A 23,639-nucleotide genomic window follows, 5' to 3' on the forward strand; every position below is an offset into this window, starting at 1 on the left:
TTGTTATTGGTTCAATTCTCATTGTCCCTTAATCCTTCTCCTATTCTCTAGTAACCAGGAAATGAAATTTGGGGGTAGAGGAGCAGATCTGAAGCTATTTCCCCATTATATTTGCACCCAGGTTATCAACCTAAAAAAACTGTCCACGGGACAAATATGACAAACGGGGGACAGATGTTCACCTAAGTCCTGTATCAGGAATGCCCCAACTTAGGCCATGACAGCTTCTAAGTCGTGTTAAAAACAACAAAAAGCTAGTTCTCAAGGGACATATGTCTTAATCGAGGGACTCATGCCATAAGAGAATACACAACTGACATAAGGCACATATTTCAGGTTTTGAATCTAACATCGCAGTCTACATCTAGCCTTGTATTTTTCTTCGTATGACCATACACAAGAAGGCTGCACAAGAACACCTGTCATTGGGTTACGTTAATGGAAGAAGTCTAAGTGTCACTAGAGTTGTATGCGTGACCTGGACTGGCCTCTAAGGCAGGCCGATGGCCGGGTGGGTGCCCTCGGAAGAGAGCATCACTCTGAGCCTGCTACTCCTACTGGAAGAGACTCTGCCCACAGAATGCTCTAGAGATGATCATTACTAAAGGGTGTGCTGCTCTGAAGGAACTGTTGAGGTTCATGACATGAAGGAGTTAGGGAGGGTTCCAGAGATTTGCATTTAGACATGAAATGGGGAAATCTGGAGCAGTCCTTTCTGACCTTCCTCTGACAACCCCAAAAGGGCAGGGTGTGCAGCCCGTGACACCCACTTCCTTCCTTTTCCGAGTTAACGCCCCCTCCCCCATCCAGGCCTGCCCGGACGCCCCCGTCCCCCGCCTTCCAGTAGAGCTCGCGGCCTTGGCCGCGCAACAGTCTTCCGACCCCCTCCAAACCCCGACCTGGCGCACGCGCACACAGCACGCGGCCAAGTAGGCGCGGCCAGCTGGGCGAGAGGGGTAATGAATCGGCCAAGGCTGCAACGCTCCCTCGAGGGGGCTGGGCAGCGAGGGGGCGTGGTGAGCGCGAGGCCCCGCCTTTCCATTGTAGGCGGCGGGGCCAGGTGCAGGCCAACGTGAGCAGCCGGCCCACGGGCTCTAGGGCCCGGGCGCGCAGGCGCACAGCAGGGCTAGGGCGAGGTCGGAGGCGGCAAAGGGGTGAAGGCGGAGGAGGTAGTGCCTGGGAACAGGCAACCTGTGTCTGGCGCGGTGCCCTGCAGCTGGTGGCGGGTGGGGCCGGCGGGCGGGCTACCGCTTTCCCGTGTCGACGGAGGCTGCTGACGGGAAAGCGATCCGGGAGGGAGCGACTCGGCCCAGGTCCCGTCCCCTGAAAACCTGCGAGATTTCAGGGCCGAGTAAGCCAAGCAGAAGATCTGGGCAGTGTTAACAAACGGACGTTGAGATTCGCAGAGGTCAGCCTTCGAGGCCTCTGTCTGCCCGCCACCGGCTCTGTGACGTCTGGCGTGTCACAGCCTGGCCTCAGTTTCCCCACCCTTCTAGAGGGCTTGCAGCTTGCGAGTGGCCCCGAAGAAAAGAGTTAACGTCACAAATACTACCGGCCTAGTGAGTATTTAGAGCATCTGAGTCACGCCCTTGGCCTCATTTCAACAAGATGAGTTACACGGTGGTTTAGTGCCAGGGCCCCTGTGTGAGCTTGGGCCTCAGTTTCCTTTGTCAGCGCACAGAATGTGCTTCGAAGGTAACGAGAAGGGAGTGTGGAGCGTTGTCCCTGGCACATGGTGGGCACATAATGCTAGTTCCAGGTGTCAGGCAGAGCAAATGGCGTCGACGTAGAGTTTATTTTAGAGTAGCCAGGCCGTCTGGGGGATGCAGCCACAGACCATGCGAGCCAGGGTGCATACCTGCGGATAGCGGTCCGTTTCTACTCTGTCAGCTAGCCAGGGAGAAGGGATACACTTAATAATTTATTAAGTACACTCCCATTTATCCCTGACTTAGAAAAGGCTTCCTTGGTCTAATTTTCCCGATCTCTCTAGTTCGTAGTGTTTTAGAAACGCTAAAGGAAACGTTTCATTGGTTGTTCTGAATTTGATGTTACATTTAGTTCTGTTCTTTTTATTTTTTTTAAATAATTTTTGGCTTTCGTTGCAGTGCGCAAGCTCTTCGTTGGGGGTGCGCTAGCTTCTCCCTAGTTGTGGCGCGCAGGCTCTCTAGTTGGCGTGTGTGCGGGCTCTGTTGCCCTGCTTTATTGCCACTCGGCATGTGGGATCTTAGTTCCCTGACCAGGGATTGAACCTATGTCCCCTGCTTTGGAAGAGGGATTCTTAACCGCTGGACCACCAGGAACGTCCCCATTTAGCCCTCTTATGATGATGATGATGAAGGAAATGTGATTGATCTGTATTTGGCATGGTTATTAGTATACTGGATTAATTTGGGATAAAATTGTCAGTACTCAGCAGGAGAGCTGGCAAAACTTTATGTTCAGCTGTTACTGGGGCTCCATGTTGAAAGCTTAAAAAATATTCGTGTTCTGTGCTGTATTACCTCCGTCGTCTCAGTAATACCCCAGCTTCCATTGTCTCTAGGGTGGTCCTTGAAAGCTTTTGTTAATTTTTATTTTTCAGACATTTTGACCTCAATCTCACCTTTTCCTACCAGTAACCACTTAAAGATTCTGTTGCTGCAAGAGTTCAGGGAAAATCCATTTGTAATATTATTTGGAGAAGGGTGACCACACCCTGACTTCTACAGTGTTGAGTAAATCAAACTACTGTTCTTACTGGAAAAAAACCTGCAGCTGAAGCTAGGGTTAGGGATAAAGAAACCCAGCTGGATTTTGCCCCTCAGTACTAGTGAGAGTTTCTGTTTGTGGTGTGTTTATCATAAAACCTACTTTGCAAGAATGTGACTAGCTTTTTATAAGTCCACCGTGACTATACATGGTTCATGATGACTATACATGGTTTATGATGCCTAGCATCTAAGATATGTACAAATAACTAATAGATCCTGACCCCCTTAAATGACTGACAGGTGTTTGCAAAAGTCAGTATTCTGCCCACACAATAGCTCCTTGCTGGAAAAAGTATTTGGTTGATATTATCTATAACTGATACTTTTAAAATATAGTATTGAAAGCATATGAGAGATTTTGGGGTTTGACTTTTTCATTTATTTTCATCTTCTCATTTCAGTATTTTAAACAGTTGTAGAACTTATGTGCTGGTGTTAACAGCTTCTTGAATTTGGCTTAAAAGAGCTAGTTGTCCTTGGTCTCACTATTTCAGTTCAACATACATTATTTAACAGAGAGTATAATATGCTGAATAACTGAACTGCAACAATCATAATAAACATTCATTGAGAATGTACCATTTCCATTTATATTTATGTTTATCATATATATCCATTTATTTCACCATTTTGGACACTGGGGAATAAGACAATGTTTATTATATGTTTTCACCTCAGGAAATTTATGACTTTGTTTCCTCTCTTTTTTTTAAAAGAAAATCTTTCTGAAAAGTGAAGCCTTTTAATTGTGGTAGAAATCCTGAATATAATGTTTCATTGAGAAACAGTACTCTCCTTTAAAATTTTTGTTGTTTTTTCTTTGTTTCAAATGAAATAACGAACTCTTACAATGTTAGTGTGGCCCTTAGGCAAAACCAATCATTTCTTACTTTAGTAAAGGGATCAAGAATTTTAATTTAACACATAGCAAGTATAATACTTAAGGATCTGCTCATAAAATTGATATTGGATGACAAAGGTTTTAAAACAAGGGTTTTAGGGGCTTCCCTGGTGGCGCAGTGGTTGGGAGTCCACCTGCCGATGCAGGGGACACGGGTTCGTGCCCCGGTCCGGGAGGATCCCACATGCCGTGGAGCAGCGGCTGGGCCCGTGAGCCATGGCCGCTGGGCCTGCGCGTCCGGAGCCTGTGCTCCGCAACGGGAGAGGCCACAGCGGTGAAAGGCCCGCGTACCGCAAAAAAAAAAAAAAAACAAAAAAACAAGGGTTTTAGACTTCAGAACAGGAAAGGTAAATTTGTGTTTATCCTGTGCCTTATTAAAATATTGGAAATTAATAGTAAAACGCAGTGATGGATTAAAAATAAGCCATTAGACTTTGGGCAACATGGATTAGTCAGTGATACATATATGTATATAATGATATGTATGTATATGTACCATTGTTTGTTTTACAAAAGTCTTTCACTTTAATCTCCTCTCATCAGTTCTCCTATATCACTTTCATATAGGTATTGCTTAAGCCATTAAAGAAATGAAGAAAAAGTTTCAGAAAAGGAAAAAAAAATTCAGAGAAGGTGAAAGGAAATTGCCTAAGGTCTTCTGAGTCCAAGTCCTATAATGCTCACACAATAAAAAAAGACATGGTGGGCAATGAATATTTTTGATGGAGCCCATTGTCAGTGCAGTCAGTATAGTGGAATTACAATTCTTTCACTGCGATTGACTCCTCTGTTCTAATTTTTACCCGTTTCTATTAACAAAATAAGGATTTCTGAATTTAACAGTAACAGGAATAGAGTGGTGAACAAGATGTAAAGCAGCCCCAGCTCTCATGGGAGTTACAATTTAGAGAGAGGTAACAGAGAGCAAAATAACTTAAGATTGTTAAGTGCTAAAGAGATAAAGAGCACATAACCCAGCTTAGGGTGTCATGGAAAGATCCCCAGGAAAAGGGTACCTTAATTGTTGTCTGAAGGATAAGTAAAAATCAGGTGAAGGCAGGAGGAGATGGACAGTCTCAGTAAAGGAACAGTGTGTGAAAAGACGTGATGCAGAAGAGTGCATCCATTGTTCTAGGACCTGGAAAGTACAATGTTAATCATTATAGACGTAGGGGTGTGTTGGGGGCAGTGGCTTTGGTGAAAGAGGAAGGTGTGAGAGATGAGGATAAATAAGGAAGAAGGAGTTAAGGGACTTTGAATCTGTGAGTAAAGGTTTTGGAAAGTAGGGTAGAAGAATGCTGGGAGCTTCGAGACTGTGAGTAGGAGGAACAACTATTAGGAGACCATTGCAGAAGTCCAGGTAGGAAATGATTGTTGCCTGGAAAAGGGTAGTGACACTGAAGATAAAATGAGGATGGAAAATGGAAGATAATTGAAAAAATATGTATGAGTAGAATTTTTTCTTCAAAGAATGGTTTATCGTCCTAGAACATAATTGGTAAAAACTCAAGTTGCATACTGCAGAACTTGCATCTTTTAAAAAAAATACTGAAGTATAGTTGATTTACAATATTATATTAGTTTCAGGTGTACAACATAGCATTTCAATATTTTTGTAAATTATACTCCATATAAAGTTATTATAAAATATTGACTGTATTCCCTGTGCTGTACAATATATCCTTGTAGCTAATTTATTTTACGTGTTGTATTTTGAACCTCTTAATCCCCTGACCCTATTTTGCCCCTCTTCCCTTCCCTCTCCTTACTGGTAACCAGTAGTTTGTTCTCTATATATGTAAATCTGTTTCTGTTTTTTTTTCAATTCATTCAGTTTTATTATTTTAGATTCCACGTATAAGTGATAGCATACGGTATTTGTCTTTCTCTGTTGACTTACTTCACTAAACGTAATACCCTCCAGGTCCATGCATGTTGTTACAAATGGCAAATTTTCATTCTTTTTTTATAGCTGAGTAATATTCCACTGTGTATATGTATGTGTATTTATATATATGCCACATCTTCTTTATCCATTCGTCTCTTCATGGACACTTTGGTTGCTTCCATATCTTGGCTATTCTAAATAATGCTGTGAACATTGGGGTACATGTATCTTTTCGAATTAGTGTTTTTGTTTTGATATAATTTCTATTCTGTTAAATTTTGGGGGACTTGTTCTGTGGCCTAGCATATGATCTGTCCTGGAGAACAGTTGAAAAGAATGTGTACTCTGCTGTTTTGGGATAGAATATCCTGTAGATATCTATTAAGTCCAGCTGGTCTAATGTGTCATACAAGACCACCGTTTCCTTATTGATTTTCTATCCGGACGATCTGTCCATTGATGTAAGTGGGGTGTTAAAGTCCCCTACTATTACTGTATTATTGTCAGTTTCTCCCTTTATGTCTGTTAATACTTGCTTTATATATTTAGGTGCTCCTATATTAGGTGCATATATTTTAATGAATGTTGTATGCTCTTCTTGTATTGATCCCCCATCATTATATAATGCCCTTCTTTGTCTTTTGTTACAGATTTTGTTTTAAAGTCTACTTTGTCTGATATGAGTATTTGTTACAGATTTTGTTTTAAAGTCTACTTTGTCTGATAGGAATATTGCTACCCCAGCTTTCTTGTTGCTTCCATTTGCATGAAATTTCTCTTTCCATTCCCTCACTTTGAGAGTGTTTGTGTGTGTGTCTTTACGTCTGAAATGAGTCTCTTGTGAGCAGCATATAAATGGGTCTTGATTTTTCATCCAGTTAGCCACCCTATGTCTTTTGATCAGGGTGTTTAGTCCATTGGCATTTAAAGTGATTATTGATAGGTACGTAGTTATTGCCATTTTGTTACTTATTTTCTGGTTGTTTTTGTAGTTCTTCTCTGTTCTTTTCTTCTTTTAGTTTTTACCCTTGTAGTGTGATGATTTTCTTTAGCTGTATGCTTGTGTTTCCTTCTCTCTAGTTCTTGGGTATCTATTGTAGGTTTTTGATTTGTAGTTACTATAGGGTTCATGTATGTTGACCTGTAACTATATCTGCTTGTTTCAAACTGATAGTCATTTAAGTTCAAACACATTCTAAAAGATATACTTTTTAAAATTCCCCTCCCCCACGTTTTGTGTTTTTGGTGTCATATTTACACCTTCATGTTTATCCCTTAACTGCTTATTGTGGTTGTAGTTGATTTACAGTTTTTTTCTTTTAATCTTCATACTAGCGTATTTAAGTGGTTGATCCATGGCCTTTACTGTATGTTTGCGTAGGTCCTGACCTTATCGCTTCTCTTGCCTTCCTACCTGACTCCGTGTGGATCTTTCTTTATAGCCTTGCACATATAAGAGTCTTTATGCCTGTCTCCAGTTTGCTTTCAGTGATAATTGCTCTGCATGTAAATGTATTCTTGATGTGTTTGTGCAGGGAGGCAAGTCCAGTGTCCTCCTACTCTGCCATTTTGACCTCTTATATATGAGTAGAACTAATGCAGTTTTGTGATAGCTTGGATGAAGGGAGACAAGAGAGTAATGCCTGGGTTTCTGTTTTGGCAATTGAGAGAATAGTAATACTGCTCACTGAGAGGAGGGATACAAAACAGGGGTACAAATTTGAGAGGAAGTCTATGAGGGGAAAGATAAGAGTTCAGTTTTAGACAGATTGAGTCTAAACATCAAGCTGAAGATAATGACTTGGGAGGTTTGAGTCGAGGCCAGTGATTTGGAATTATTGGGGGGATAATATTTGCTTCTCATTACGATTGGGAGAAAATTAGAAATACTAAGAATACTTCAAGCTCTTTCTGAAGAAAGGAATTATGTTTAATTTACATGACAAGTCTGTAAGCAACCTCTAGAATAAGGAAAAAATTGCATCACAAAGAATCAGAGCTAGTGGCTTGAAAAGTGCCTTAATGTGGAAAGACACCTAATTTTCTTTTAAAAAATGAGCACTGGGAGGGCCCGGTGGGATGGAGGCTGGGAGACTGGGGTAACTGGCATGCAGCTCAGCGGGAGGCAGGTGCCTGGAGATGTGACTGGGGCCCACATGGCCAGGTTGCCATCCCAGAGCAGGGCTGCCACACCCTGGCCCTGAGCCACCCTCATTCTGCATGAAAAACCAGCTCCATGACCCCCCAGCACAGGTGCATTTTTTAAAAAACAAGTACTTAGAGAATTACCTTTCAAAAAAGTACTGCAGGGATTGTTAGATTGGATTTTTAAAAAATCAAGAACCAACTCTGTATGCTATCTACAACAAACTCACCTTAAATATAGAGACATAGATAAGTTAGAAGTAAAAAGATGGAAAAAACATATGCCATGCAAAACACTAATCAAAAGAAAGATGAGGTGGCTCTATTAATACCAAAGTAGACTTCAAGAAATACTGCCAAGGAAGAAGACGGGCATTACATAATGAATAAGGGGTCAGTTCGTCGAGAACACTTAACAGTCACAAATGTGAATGCACCTAACACAACTGAAAGAACCAAAGGTGACATAGACAAATTCACCGTCAAGAACACTTAACAGTCCCAAATGTGAATGCACCTAACACAACTGAAAGAACCAAAGGTGACATAGACAAAGTCACAGTTTTAGCTGGCAAGTTCAACTCTTCTTTTTCAGTAATCCATAGAACTAGTAGACAGAAAATGAGCAGGGATGTAGAGACCTAAACAGCCCTATTAGCCAACTTGATGTAACTGACTGTTAGAGGATACTCCATCCAGCAGTAGCAGAATACACATTCTCGTCAAGTGTATGTAGGAAATTCCCCACGTTAGATCATATTCTGGGCCATAAAACAAATTTCAACAAATTTAAGAAATCATATAAAGTATGTTCTCTGATCCCAGGAGAATTAAGCTAGAAATTAATAAAAATATCGGCAATTTCCAACTATTTGGAAATTACACAACACACTTAAATAACCCTGAGTCAAAGAGGAAGGCATAAGGGCAATTAAAAACTACTTTGAATGGAATGACAGTTAAAATGCAGCACATGCTAAAGCAGTGCTTAGAGGGAAGTGTAGCGTAAAAGGCATATATTAGAAACAAAAAAGGCCTGAAATCAATCTTAGCCTCTTAAGGCTGATCTTAGCCTCCACCTTAAGAAACTAAAACACAGAAGAGCAAATTAAATCCAAAACAAACAGAAAATAGGAAATAATAAAGATAAGGCCATGAATAAAGTTGCAAACAAAAATAGAGAAAGTCACTAAAACCAAAAAGTGGTATTTGAAAGATAAATTTGATATACCTCTAGCTAGACTTATCAGGAGAAAAGCTAGACTTATCAAATCAATATCAAGAATGAAAAAGAGAACCTCACTACAGACCCTACAGACATTAAAATGATAGTAGGGAATATTATCAACAATTTTCTATGTTAATAAATTTGATAAATTAGATGAAATGGGCAAATTCCTTGAAGGACTAACTACCAGAACTTACTTAAGAAGTAGTAAATAACCTAACAACTTTCCCACAGGAAAAATCTGGTGGCTTCACTGGTCAATTGTACAGGTATTTAAGGAAGAAATAATACCAATTCTACACAAACTCTTCCAGAAATAGAAAAGGAGAGAACACTTCCCAACTAATTTTATGAGGCCAGCAGTATACCTCACACTCATTAGGATGGCTACTATCAAAAGAACCAGAAAATAATAAGTATTGATGAGTATGTGGGGAAATTGGAACCATTGTGCAGTGTTGATGAGAATGTAAAATGATGTAGCTGCTATGGAAAATAGTATGGTGATTCCTCAAAAAAATTAAAATGAGAGTTACCGTATGATCCAGCAATTCCACTTTTATATCACAGGGATGTAGTGCACATTATATAACAAATAATACTGTAATAATTTTGTATGGTGATAGATGGTTACTAGACTTATTGTGGTGATCATTTCACAATGTATTTGATTGTCAAATCACTATGTGTACACCTGAAACTAACATACTATTGTATGTCAGCTGTATTTCAGTTAAAAAAAGGAGGGGTTTGAAGAGATATTTGTACACCCATGTTCATAGCATTATTCATGATAGGTAAAAGATGGATGCACCCCAAGTGTCCATTGATAGATGAATGGATAAGCAACATGTGGTCTGTGCATGCAAAGGAATATTACTCAGCCTTGAAAAGGAAGGAAATTCTGGTAATGCTACAGTATGGATAAAACTTGAGGGCCTTATGCTAAATGAAATAAGCCACTCACTAAACAGCAAACACCGTATGATTCCACTTATATGAGATACCTCGCGTAGTCAGAGTCATAGAGGCAAAAAGTAGAATGATGATTTTGAGGGGCTAGGAACAGGGGGAATGGGGAAATATTGTTTAATGGGCACAGAGTTTCAGTTTTCCAAGAAGAAAAGAGCTATGGAAATGGATAGTGGTGACGGTTGAACACATTGAATATATTTAATACCACTAAACTGTACACTTAAAAGTAGTTAAGATGGTAAGTTTTCTGTTGTTTATTTTCTCACAGTAAACAAAATTGAACAAAATTCAGTATATAAAAAGAGTGGAAAATATATCGTGACCAAGTGGAGTTTATCATAAGGTGCAAGATTGGTTCACTATTCATAAATCAATCAATGCAATTCACCATATCAACAGACTAAAGAAGAAAAACCATATGATCATCTCAATAGATGCAGAAAAAGCATTTTAAGAAACATTTATTATTCATTCCTGAAAAAACTCTCAGAAAACTAGGAATAAAAGTGAACTTCCACTACCTGATAAAGGCCATGGATGAAAAACCTACAGCTAATATCATACTTAATAGTGAAAGACTTGAATGCTTTCCCCCTAAAGTCAGAACAAAGCAAGGATGCTGGCTCTCACCGCTCTTATTCGTCATTTTCCTGAAGGTCCTAGCTAGTGCAGTGAGGCAAGAAAAAGAGGCATACAGAGTGGAAAGGAAGAAATAAAAACGCCTTTATTTGTAGATACCATGATTGTCTGTGTAGAAAATCCCAAAGACTCTCCAAAAAACTCCTGGATATAGTAGGTAAAATTAGGAAGGTCACAAGATCCAAGGTCAATATATGAAAACTGTCGTACTTTTCTAACAGCAAACATTTGAACTTGAAGACTTTTTAAAGTGCTCTTTAAAATAGCATTCAGGGAATTCCAGTGGTCCAGTGGTTAGGACTTGGAGCTTTCACTGCAGTGACCTGTGTTCAGTCCCTGGTCGGGGAACTAAGATCCAACAAGCTTCAAGGTGTGGCCAAAAAAAAAAAAAAAAAAAAAAAGCATCCAAACTATTTAAATACTTAGGGAAAATATAACAAAATATGTGTAAGATTTGTATGTTAAAAAACTACAAAATTGATGAGAGAAATTAGAGAAGACCTAATATCAGTACTGAGATATTTTGGGTTCATAAGTGGGGAGACTCAATATTATCAGAATGTAATTTCTTCCCAAAATGATGTGTGGATTCAATGAAATTACAACCACAATCTCAGCAGCCATTTTTTGTGGAAATTAATAGGCTAGTTCTAAAATTTATATCGAGAGGCAAAGAACATAGAGTAGCCAAAACAATTTTTTAAATTTAATTTTTACTTTATATTGGATTATAGTTGATTTACAATGTTGTGTTAGTTTCAGGTGTGCAGCAAAGTGATTCAGTTATACATAAACATTTATCCATTTTTTAAATATTTATTTATTTATTTTTGGCTGTGTTGGGTTTTCGTTTCTGTGCACGGGCTTTCTCTAGTTGCGGCAAGTGGGGTCTATTCTTCATCGCGGTGAGTGGGCTTCTCATTGTCGTGGCTTCTCTTGTTGCGGAGCACAGGCTCTAGACGTGCAGGCTCAGTAGTTGTGCCTCACGGGCTTAGTTGCTCCGCGGCATGTGGGATCTTCCCAGACCAGGGCTCGAACCCGTGTCCCCTGCATTGGCAGGCAGATTCTTAACCACTGCGCCACCAGGGAAGCCCTATCCATTCTTTTTTAGATATTTTTCTCATATAGGTTATTACAGAATATTAAGTAGAGTTCCCTGTGCTATACAGTAGGTCCTTGTTGATTATCTGTTTTATATACAGTAGTGTGTATATGTTAATCCTAAACTCCTAATTTATCCGTCCCTCCATGTTTCCCCTTTGGTAACCATAGGTTTGTTTTCGAAGTTTGTGAGTCTGTTTCTGTTTTGGAAATAAGTTCATTTGTATCATTGTTTTTAGATTTCACATATAAGTGATATCATGATATTTGTCTTTCTCTTTTTGACTTACTTCGCTTAGTATGATAATCTCTAGGTCCATCCATGTTGCTGCAAATGGCATTATTTTATTCTTCTTTATGGCTGCATAATATTCCATTGTAGATATGTACCACATCTTCTTTATCCATTCTTCTGTCCATGGACATTTCGGTTGCTTCCATGTCTTGGCTCTTGTAAGTAGTGCTGCAGTGATCATTATAGAGTGCATGTATCTTTTTGAATTATGGTTTTCTCTGGATCAGTGCTCAGGAGTTGGATTGCTGGGTCGTATGGTAGTTCTATTTCTAGGGGTTTTGTTTTTGTTTTTGTTTTGGTTGTGTTGGGTCTTCATGGCTGCACATGGGCTTTTCTGTAGTTGCCACGAGCAGGGGCTACTCTGTTGTGGTTCACGGGCTTCTCATTGCGGTGGCTTCTCTTGTGGAGCATGGGCCCTAGGCGCATGGGCTTCACTAGTTGCAGCATATGGGCTCTGTAGTTGTGGCTCATGGGCTCTAGAGCACAGGCTCAGTGGTTGTGGCACATGGGCCCAGTTGCTCCGCGGCATTTGAGATCTTCCTGGAGCAGGGCTTGAACCCATGTCCCCTGCATTGACAGGCGAATTCTCAACCACTGCGCCACCAGGGAAGTCCCCACTTTTAGCTTTTTAAAGAATCTCCATACTGTTCTCCATAGCGGTTGTACCAATTTACATTCCCACCAACCGTGTAGGAGGGTTCCCTTTTCCCCACACGCGCTCCAGTATTTGTTATTTGTAGAATTTTTGATGATGGCCATTCTGACCAGAGTGAGGTGGTACCTCCTTGTGGTTTTGATTTGCATTTCTCTAATAATGAGCAGTGTTGAGCATGTTTTCATGTGCTTTTTGGCCATCTGTATGTCTTCTTTAGAGAAATGTCTATTTAGATCTTCTGCCTATTTTTTGAATGCGTTGTTTGTTTGTTTTTTGTTTTTTTGTTTTTTTTGCTGTACGCGGACCTCTCACTGTTGTGGCCTCTCCCGTTGCGGAGCACAGGCTCTGGACGCGCAGGCTCAGCGGCCATGGCTCACGGGCCTAGCCGCTCCGCGGCATGTGGGATCTTCCCAGACCGGGGTACGAACGCGTGTACCCTGCATCGGCAGGCGGACTCTCAACCACTGCGCCACCAGGGAAGCCCCGTTGTTTGTTTTTTTGATATTAAGCTGCATGAGCTGTTTGTATATTTTGGAGATTAATCCTTTGTTGGTAGCTGCATTTGCAGATATTTTCTCCCATTCTGTGGGTTGTCTTTTCATCTTGTTTATGGTTTCCTTTGCTGTGCAAAAGCTTTTAAGTTTCATTAGGTCCCATTTGTTTATTTTTGTTTTTATTTTCATTACTGTAGGAGGTGGATCCAAAAAGATATTGCTGTGATTTATGTCATAAAGTATTCTGCCTATGTTTTCCTCTAAGAGTTTTATAGTATCTGGTCTTACATTTAGGTCTTTAATCCATTTTGAGCTTATTTTTGCGTATGGTGTTAGGGAGTGTTCTAATTTCATTCTTTTACATGTAGCTGTCCAGTTTACCCAGCACCACTTACTGAAGAGACTGTCTTTTCTCCGTTGTATAGTTTTGCCTCCTTTGTCATAGATTAATTGCCCATAGGTGTGTGGGTTTATTTCTGGGTTTTGTATCCTGTTCCATTGTTCTATATTTTATTTTTGTGCCAGTGCCATACTGTTTTGATGACTGTAGCCTTGTAGTATATTCTGAAGTCAGGGAGCCTGATTCCTCCAGCTCTGTTTTTCTTTCTCAGGATTGCTTTGGCTATTTGGGGTCTTTTGTTTATCCATACAAATTTTAAAAACTTTTTGTTCTAGTTTAGTTCTGTGAAAAATGCTGTTGGTGATTTGTAGGGATTGAATCTGTAGATTGCCTTGGGTAGTAGAGTCATTCTGACAGTAATGATTCTCCCAATCCAAGGACATGGTATATCTTTCCATCTGTTTGTGTCGTCTTCTATTTCTTTCATCAGCACCTTACAGTTTTCAGATTACAGGTCTTTTGTCTTCTTAGGTAGGTTTATTCCAACGAATTTTATTCTTTTTGATGTGATGGTATATGGGATTGTTTTCCTTAATTTCTCTTTCTGATCTTTTGTCATTAGTGTATAGAAATGCAAGAGATTTCTGTGTATTAGTTTTGTATCCTGCAGCTTTACCAAATTTATTGATGAGCTCTAGTCATTTTCTGGTAGCATCTTTAGGATTCTCTATGTACAGTATCATGTCATCTACAAACAGTGACACCATTACTTCTTCTTATTCAGTTTGGATTCCTTTTATTTATTTTTCTTCTCTGATTGCCATGGCTGAGACTTGTAAAACTATGTTGAATATAAGTGGCGAGAGTGGACATCCTTGTCTTGTTTCTAATCTTAGAGGAAATGTTTTCAGCTTTTCACCATTGAGTGTGATGTTAGCTGTGGGTTTGTCGTATATGGCCTTTATTATGTTGAGGTAGTTTCCCTCTGTGCTCACTTTCTGGGGAGAATTTACCATAATTGGGTGTTGAATTTTGTCAAAAGCTTTTTCTGCATCTATTGAGATGATCATATGGTTTTTATTATGTTTGTTAATGTGGTGTATCACATTGATTGATTTGCAGATATTGAAAAATTCTTGCATCCCTGGGATAAATCCCACTTGATCGTGGTTTCTGATCCTTTGAATGTATTGTTGGATTACGTTTGCCAGTATTTTGTTGAGGATTTTTGCATCTGTGTTCATCATTCGTATTGGTCTGTAATTTGTGTGTGTGTGTGTGTGTGGTATCTTTGTCTGTTTTTGGTATCAGGATGATGGTTTTGGTATCAGAATGAATTTGTGGTTGTTCTTTCCTCTGCAATTTTTTGGAATAGGTTCAAAAGGATAGGTGTTAACTCTTCTCTAAATGTTTGATAGAATTCTCTTGTGAAGCCATCTAGTCATGGACTTTTGCTTGTTTGAAGTTTTTAAATCCCAGTTTCAATTTCAGTACTTGTGATGGGTCTGTTCATATTTTCTATTTCTTCCTGGTTCAGTCTTCAAAGATTGTACCTTTCTAAGAATTTGTCCATTTTACTGGCGTAGGGTTGCTCATAGTAGTCTCTTATGATCCTTTGTATTTCTGTGGTGTCAGTTGTAACTTCTCCTTTTTCATTTCTAATTTTATTTTATTTTTTGGGAGGGGGGTTTAAAAATTTTTTTTTAATTGAAGTATACTTGATTTACAATGTTGTGTTAGTTTCTGGTGTACAGCAAAGTGGTTCATATATATTTGTGATATATATATTATATATTATTTTTCATATTCTTTTCCATTATGGTTTATTACAGGATATAGAATATAGTTCCCTGTGCTATACAATAGGACCTTGTTGTTTATCTCTTTTATATATAGTAGTTTGTATCTGCTAATCCCAAACTCCTGATTTATTCCTCCCCCTCCATTCCCCCTTTAGTAACCATAAGTTTACTTTCTATGTCTGTGAGTCTTCATTTCTAATTTTATTGATTTGAGCCTTCTACCTCTTTTTCTTGATGAAGCTGGCTAAAGGTTTATCAATTGTGTTTATCTTCTGAAAGAACCAGCTTTTAGTTTTATTGATCTTTGCTGTTGTTTTCTCTCATTCCTGTGAGAAAACCTCAGCAATGTAATTACTTTCCTGTTCGTGGGTTGCCCACCCAGCGGGCGTGGGATTTGATTGTATTGCGAAGGCACCCCTCCTACTGTCTTGTTGTGGCTTCTTCTTTGTCTTTGGATGTAGAATATCTTTTTTTGGATAGGTTCTAGTCTTTTTTTGTTGATGGTTGTTCAGTAGTAGTTGTGATTTTGGTGTTTTCATGAGAGGAGGTGAGCTCAAGTCCTTCTACTCTGCCATCTTGTCTCCAATCATGCTGTTATCTCAATCTCTAATTGCTTTTTATTAAATAAGCTCTTTCCAGTGTTTTTCAAACCCCCTGCTGGCTCATGATGAAGCTTTTTTGGGTCCTCTTTAAAGATGGGTGTCCGCTGTGGTCAATCAGAGCTACCTTGTTTCTTTTTTTTTTAAATTAATTAATGAATTTATTTACTTATTTGGTTGTGTCGGGTCTTAGTTGTGGCAGGCGGGCTCCTTAGTTGTGGCTCGCTGGCTCCTTAGTTATGGCAGTCAGGCTCCTTAGTTGCAGCAGGCGGTCTCCTTAGTTGTGGCATGTGACCTCTTAGTTGAGGCATGCGTGTGGGATGTAGTTCCCAGACCAGCGATCGAACGCGGGCCCCCTGCCTTGGGAGCACGGAGTCTTAACCACTGTGCCACCAGGGAAGTCCCGACCTTGAGGTTCTTCTATACTGGGAAGCTGGAGATCTGGGATGGTGCTGAGCATCAGGAATGGCCCAGAGTGAAGATTCCAGCAGGCTGCTCTGCATTTCTCATTATTTTTTGTGGACTCCATAGTTGAGCTTCTGTATCCACCACCCTAACCCAGGAGAAACTTCCCCGAATTCGCTGTACGAGCAGTGCAGAACAGTACACTTTCTCTACTCCTCGGAAAGCTGAGGTAAGATTTGCCATTGGAAAAATCAAAGCTTCTGGGCTGCTGTTTTTCTTTTTAAAGTGTGGTAAGAACATAAAATACAGAAGATGAGATCTACTCTCTTAATAAATTAGTATACAGTATTGTTAACTACAAGCACAATGTCATGTAGCAGATCTGTAGAATTTTTTATCTTTTACTACTGGAAGTTTATACCCATGGAATAGCAGCTCCCCATTTCCCCTTTCCTTCAGACCCTGGCTACCACCATTCTTCTTGTACTTTGATGACTGACTACTTTAGATAACTCATACAAGTGGAATAATGCAGTATTTGTCCTGGCTGGCTTATTTCATTTTGTATAAGGTCCTCAAATTTCATCCATGCTGTAGCATACAAAACAATATCCTTCTTTTTATGGCTGAATAATATTTCACTGTATGTATATGCCACATTTTCTTTATGCATTCATCTGTTGACTAATATTTAGATTGTTTCCACCTTTTAGCTCTTGTGAACAGCGCTTCAGTGAACATGGGAGTGTAGATATCTCTTTGATATCTTGAGTTCAATTCTCTTGGATAAATACCCAGTAATTGGATTGCTGGATCATATGGTAGTTCTGTTTTTAATTTTTGAGAAACCGCCATACTATTCTCCATAGTGGCTGCACCATCCGACATTCTCACCATCAGTGTTCCAGGCTTACAGTTTCTGTACAGCCGCACCAACACTTGTTACTTTGTTTTCTTGATAATGGCCATCCTGAGAGGTGTGAGGTGATATCTCATTGTGGTTTTTTGATTTGCATTTCCCTGATGATGAGCGTCTTTTCGTATAACTGTTGGCTATTTGTAGATCTTCTTTGGAGAAATGTCTCCCCAAGTCTTTTGCCCATTTTTAACCAGTTTATTTGTTTTTTTGCTGTTGGGTAGTAGTAGTTCCTTATATATTTTGAATATTAATCTCTTATCAGTTTGCAAATACTCTCTCCCTTTCCATAGGTTGCCTTTTCACTCTTGATTCTTTACTTTGCTGTGCAGAAGCTTTGTAGTTTGATGTAGCCCCACTTGTCTATTTTTGCTTTTGTTGTGTATCCTTTTGGTGTTCAAATCAGTGCCAAGACCAGTGTCATGAAGATTTTCCCCTGTGTTTTCTTCTTGGAGTTTTAGAGTTTCAGGTCTTGTATTTAAATTTTTAGTACATTTTGAGTTGATATATATGTATGGTGTAAAATAAGGGTCCAGTTTCATCCTTTTGCATGTGGCTATCCAGTTTTCCCAGCATCGTTTGTTGAAGAGACTAACCTTTCCCCGTTATGTATTCTTGGTATGCTTGTCAAAGAGCAGTTGACCGTATTTGAAGACAATGAGAGATTGGTGAGTGGAAAGACACATAGGCCAATGGAATAGAATACAGAGTACAGGAACAGACCACACAAACATGGTCTGATTTTGGACAAAGATGCCAAGATAACTCTTTGGAGTAGAGATAGTCTTTTCAAAAACTTGGTGCCGGAATAATTGACATCCATATTTTTAAAAATGAACCTTGGGCTTCCTTGGTGGCGCAGTGGTTGAGAATCTGCCTGCTAATGCAGGGGACACGGGTTCGAGCCCTGGTCTGGGAGGATCCCACATGCCGCGGAGCAACTAAGCCCGTGAGCCACAACTACTGAGCCTGCGCGTCTGGAGCCTGTGCTCTGTAACAAGAGAGGCCCGCACATCGCGATGAAGAGTGGCCCCCACTTGCCACAACTAGAGAAAGCCCTCGTACAGAAATGAAGGCCCAACACAGCAAAAATAAATAAAATAAATTTTAAAAAGAAGAAAAAACCTTAAAAAATTAAAAAAAATGAACCTTGTATGTATACAAAAATTAACTAAAAATGTGTAATAGATCAAAATGTAAAATTTAAAACTACAGCACTTCTAGAACTTCCTGTTGCATCTGTTAGCCACATGTGGCTATTTAAATTTAAATAATTAAAACTAAATACAGTGTGACAATTCAGCTGCTTAGTTGTTCTAGCCACATGTCAAGTCCTCAGTGGCCATGGGTGGCTAACTAAAGGTGTATTGATTAGCTCAGATTACAGCATTTTTCTTTTCTTTTTTTTTTTTTTGAGCTTGGTGGGAAAGGCTTTTCTGTTTTTTTAAAAATATATTTCATTATTATTCTTTTACATCTTTATTGGATTATAATTGCTTTGTAATGTTGTGTTAATTTCTGCTGTATAACAAAGTGAATCAGCTGTATGTATACCTGTATCCACGCTCTCTTGCCCCTCCCTCCCACCCTCCCCATCCCACCCCTCTAGGTTGACACAGAGCACTGAGCTGGCCTCCCAGTGCTATACGGCAGCTTCCCACTAGCTCTCTGTTTCACACATGGTAGTGTATATATTGTCAGTGCTAGTCCCTCAGTTCGTCCCACCCTCCCCTTCCCTCCCTGTGTCCACAAGTCCATTCTCTATGTCTGCATCTCTATTCCTGTCCTGCCACTAGGTTCATCAGTACCATTTTTCTACATTCCATATATATACGTTAATACATGGTATTTGTTTTTCTCTTTCTGACTTACTTCACTCCATATGACAGACTCTATAAGTCCATCCACATCACTACATATGACTCCATTTCTTTCCTTTTTATGGCTGAGTAATATTCCATTGTATATATGTGCCACATCTTCTTTATCCATTCATCAGTCGATGGACATTCAGGTTGATTCCATGTCCTGTCTATTGTAAATAGAGCTGCAGTGAACATTTTGGTACATGATTCTTTTTGAATTATGGTTTTCTCAGGGTATATGACCAGTAGTGGGATTGCTGGGTCGTATGGTAGTTCTATTTTTAGTTTTTTAAGGAATCTCCATACTGTTTTCCATAGTGGCTGTATCAATTTACATTCCCACCAACAGTGTGAGAGGGTTCCCTTTTCTCCACACCCTGTCCAGCATTTATTGCTTGTAGTTTTTTTGATGATGGCCATTCTGACCAGTGTGAGGTGATACCTCATTGCGGTTTTGGTTTGCATTTCTCTAATGATTAGTGATGTTGAGCATCTTTTCATGTGTTTGTTAGCCATCTGTATGTCTTCTTTGGAGAAATGTCTATTTAGGTCTTCTGCCCGTTTTTGGATTAGGTTGTTTGTTTTTTGATATTGAGCTGCATGAGCTGCTTGTATATTTTGGAGATTAATTCTTTGTCAGTTGTTTCGTTTGCAAATATTTTCTCCCATTCTGTGGGTTGTCTTTTCATCTTGTTTATGGTTTCCTTTGCTGTGCAAAAGCTTTTAAGTTTCATTAGGTCCCATGTATTTATTTTTGTTTTTATTTTCATTACTCTAGGAGGTGGCTCAAAAAGGATCTTGCTGTCAAAGAGTGTTCTGCCTGTGTTTTCCTCTAAGAGTTTTATAGTGTCTGGCCTTACATTTAGGTCTTTAATCCATTTTGAGTATATTTTTGTGTATGGTGTTAGGAGGTGTTCTAATTTCGTTCTTTTACATGTAGCTGTCCAGTTTTCCTAGCACCACATACTGAAGAGGCTGTCTTTTCTCCATTGTATATCCTTGCCTCCTTTGTCATAGATTAGTTGACCATAGGTGTGTGGGTTTATCTCTGGGCTTTCTGTCCTGTTCCATTGACCTATGCTTCTGTTTTTGTGCCAGTACCGTACTGTCTTGATTCCTGTAGCTTAGATTAGAGGATATTTCTATCATCACAGAAAACAGTCTTATGCACTGCTGTTCTAGAAGAAAACATAGGAGAAAATCTTTGGGATCTTAGTTAGGCAAAGATTTCTTAGGACACAAAAATTGTGACCATAAAAAAAAAAATGGATAAATTGGGTTTCATCAAAATTAAAAACGTAAGGTTTTTGAAAAGCTGTGCTAAGAAAATGAAAAGACAATCCACAGACCAGGAAAGAAATATTTTCAAAACATATATTTGATAAAGAATTGGCAACCAGAATATTAAAAATTTTTTCGAAATTCAGTAATATCAAAGAAATTAAAAAGTGAGCAAAAAGTTTGCAAAAACATTTCACCAAAGAAGATATATGAATGGCATATTATTTAAAATTTCTAATCTTATATAGGTATGTTTTGTTGTATGTTTGTTTAATCAGCAGTGGTTATCTGGTTGGGAAGTTTTTGATCTACTTTTGTTTTCTTTGTACCTCACTGGATCTTAATTTTTTTTTTAAAAATTAATTATTTTTTATTGGAGTAAAATTGCTTTACAATGTTATGTTAGTTTCTGCTGTACAATGAAGTGAGTCAGCTATATGTATACCTATATCCCCTCCCTCTTGGACCTCCCTCCCACTCCCCCCATCCCACCCACCTTGGTCGTCACAGAGCCCCAGGCTGAGCTTCGTGTGCTACACAGCAGGTTCCCACTAGCTGTCTATTTTACACATGGTAGTGTATGTCAAACCTAATTTCCCAATTTGTCCCACTCCCTCTTTCCTCCACTGTGTCCACATGTCTTTTCTCTACATCTGCGTTTCTATTCCTGCCCTACAAATAGGTTCATCTGTACCATTTTTCTAGATTCCACATATATGCCTTAATATATGATATTTGTTTTTCTCTTTCTGGCTTACTTCACTCTGTATGACAGACTCTAGGTCCATCCACATCTTTACAAATGACCCAGTTTCATTCCTTTTTATGGCTGAATAATATTCCATTGTAAATATGTACCACATCTTCTTTATCCATTCTTCTGTTGATGGACCATTTAGGTTGCTTCCATGTCCTGGCTATTGTAAATAATGCTGCAGTGAATATTGGTGTGCATGAATCTTTTCAAATTACGGTTTTCTCTGGGTATATGCCCAGTAGTGGGATTGCTGGGTCATATGGTAGTTCTATTTTTAGTTTTTTAGGAAACCTCCATACTGTTCTCCATAGTGGCCGTTCCAATTTACATTCCCACCAACAGTGCAGGAGGGTTCCCTTTTCTCCACACCCTGTCCAGCATTTATTGTTTGTAGATTTGTTGATTATGGCCATTCTGACCTGTGTGAGGTGATACCTCACTGTGGTTTTGATTTGCATTTCTCTAATGATTAGTGATGTTGAGCATGTTTTCATGTGCCTCTTGTACATCTGTATGTCTTCTTTGGAGAAATGTCTGTTTAGGTCTTTCGCCTGTTTTTTAATTGGGTTGTTTGTTTTTTTGATATTGAGCTGCATGAGCTGCTTCTGTATTTTGGAGATTAATCCTTTGTCCGTCGCTTCATTTTCAAATATATTCTCCCATTCTGTGGGTTGTCTTTTCATCTTGTTTATGGTTTCCTTTGCTGTGCAAAAGCTTTTAAGTTTCATTAGGGCCCATTTGTTTATTTTTGTTTTTATTTTCATTACTCTAGGAGGTGGGTCAAAAAATATCTTGCTGTGGTTTATATCGAATAGTGTTTTTCCTACGTTTTCGTCTAGAGTTTTATAGTGTCCAGTGTTAACATTTAGGTCTTTAATCCATTTTGAGTTTATTTTTGTGTATGGTATTAGGGAGTGTTCTAATTTTGTTATTTTAAATGTAGCTGTCCTGTTTTCCCAGCACCACTTATTGACGAGGCTGTCTTTTTTCCATTGTATGTTCTTGCCTCCTTTGTCATAACTTAGGTGACCATATGTGCATGGGCTTATTTCTGGGCTTTCCATCCTGTGCCATTGATCTCTATTTCTGTTTTTGTGCTGGTACCATACTGTGTTGATTACTGTAGCTTTGTAGTATAGTCTGAAGTCTGGGAGCCTGATTCCTCCAGCTCCGTTTTTCTTTCTGAAGATTGCTTTGGCTATTCAGGGTCTTTTGTGTTTCCATATAAATTGTAAAATTAGTTGTTGTAATTCTGTGAAGAATGCTATTGGTAGTTTGATAGGGATTGCATTGAATCTGTAGATTGCTTTGGATAGTATAGTCATTTTTACAATATTGATTCTTCCTATCCAAGAACATGGTATATTTCTTCATCTGTTTATGTCATGTTTGATTTCGTTCATAAGAGTTTTATAGTTTTCTGAGTACAAGTCTTTTTTCTCCTTAGGTAGGTTTATTCCTAGGTATTTTATTCTTTTTGTTGCAGTGGTAAATGGGAGTGTCTCCTTAATTTCTTTTTATGATTTTTCATCGTTATTGTATAGGAATACCAGAGACTTGTGTGTATTAGTTTTGTATCCTGCAACCTTACCAAATTCATTGATTAGTTTTAGTAGTTTTCTGGTGGCATCTTTAGGATTCTCTATGTATAGTATCATGTCATTTGCAAACAGTGACAGTTTTTATCTTCTTTTTCAATTTGGATTCCTTTTATTTCTTTTTCTTCTCTGATTGCCATGGCTAGGAATTCCAAAAGTGTGTTAAATAAGAGTGGTGAGAGTGGACATCCTTGTCTTGTTCCTGATCTTAGTGGAAATGCTTTCGGTTTTTCACTATTGAGTATGATGTTGGTTGTGGGTTTGTCAAATGTGGCCTTTATTATGTTGAGGTAGGTTCCCTCTCTGTCCATTTTCTGGAGAGTTCTTATCACAAAAGAATGTTGAATTTTGTCAAAAGCTTTTTCTGCATCTGTCGAGATGACCATATGGTTTTTATTCCTTGTTAATATCATGTATCACATTGATTGATTTGCATATATTGAAGAATCCTTGCCTTCTTGGGATAAATCCCACTTGATCATGGTGTAGATACTTTTAATGTGTTGTTGGATACTGTTTGCTAGTATTTTGTTGAGGATACTTGCATCTGTGTTCATCAGTGATATTGGTATGTAATTTTCTTTTTTTGTGATATCTTTGGTTTTGGTGTCAGGGCCATGGTGTCTTCGTAGAACGAATTTGGGAGTGTTCCTCCCTCTGCAGTATTTTGGAAGAGTTTGAGAAGGATAGGGGTTAGCTCTTCTCTAAATGTTTGATAGAATTCACCTGTGAAGCCATCTGGTCCTGGACTTTAGTTTGTTGGAAGAGTTTTAATTACAGTTTCAATTTCATTACTTGTGATAGGTCTGTTTATATTTTATAATTCTTCCTGGTTCAGTTTTGGAAAATTGCACCTTTCCATGAGTTTGTGTATTTCTTCGTGGTTGTCCATTTCATTGGCATATAGTCGTTTGTAGTAGTCTTTTATAGTCCATTGTATTTCTGTGGTGTAAGTTGTGTTTCTCCTTTTTCGTTTCTCATTTTATTGATTTTTGTGTCCTC

General features: G+C 39.0%; 1 long non-coding RNA gene across 1 annotated transcript in view; it reads left to right on the forward strand.

Moving 5' to 3' along the window:
- Positions 1-1,142: 1,142 nt before the first annotated feature.
- The window catches only part of LOC132526833 (uncharacterized), a 50,694-nt gene continuing 28,197 nt past the window's right edge, over positions 1,143-23,639 (forward strand). The window contains exon 1 of the long non-coding RNA XR_009542715.1: positions 1,143-1,559. This is a non-coding gene — a long non-coding RNA (uncharacterized LOC132526833). The remainder of the gene's footprint in view (positions 1,560-23,639) is intronic.

Source organism: Lagenorhynchus albirostris, chromosome 10 (genome assembly GCF_949774975.1).
Source record: "Lagenorhynchus albirostris chromosome 10, mLagAlb1.1, whole genome shotgun sequence".
Taxonomy (NCBI): domain Eukaryota; kingdom Metazoa; phylum Chordata; class Mammalia; order Artiodactyla; family Delphinidae; genus Lagenorhynchus; species Lagenorhynchus albirostris.